Genomic DNA, 231 nt, shown 5'->3' with positions numbered 1-231 from the left:
GCCAAGCCAAACTATTTGAGAAACCATAGCTCCATCACTTAACGGCTAAACGACAATCTACGATTTGTCTAAAAATGCCGTATGACTGTTAAGAGAATAATTATCGTATAGCCTACAGTCGGAAGTCATATGATAAATTCTTCGTAACGAAACTCAGTCCTAACAACCAAATGGTTGAAGGAAGATCTAAACTTTTCGAAAATTGACCGAGTTCAATACCCTCCACAATTC

Source organism: Brassica oleracea, chromosome C2 (assembly GCF_000695525.1).
Source record: "Brassica oleracea var. oleracea cultivar TO1000 chromosome C2, BOL, whole genome shotgun sequence".
Taxonomy (NCBI): Eukaryota; Viridiplantae; Streptophyta; class Magnoliopsida; order Brassicales; family Brassicaceae; genus Brassica; species Brassica oleracea.
This window is presented reverse-complemented; position numbering follows the sequence as displayed.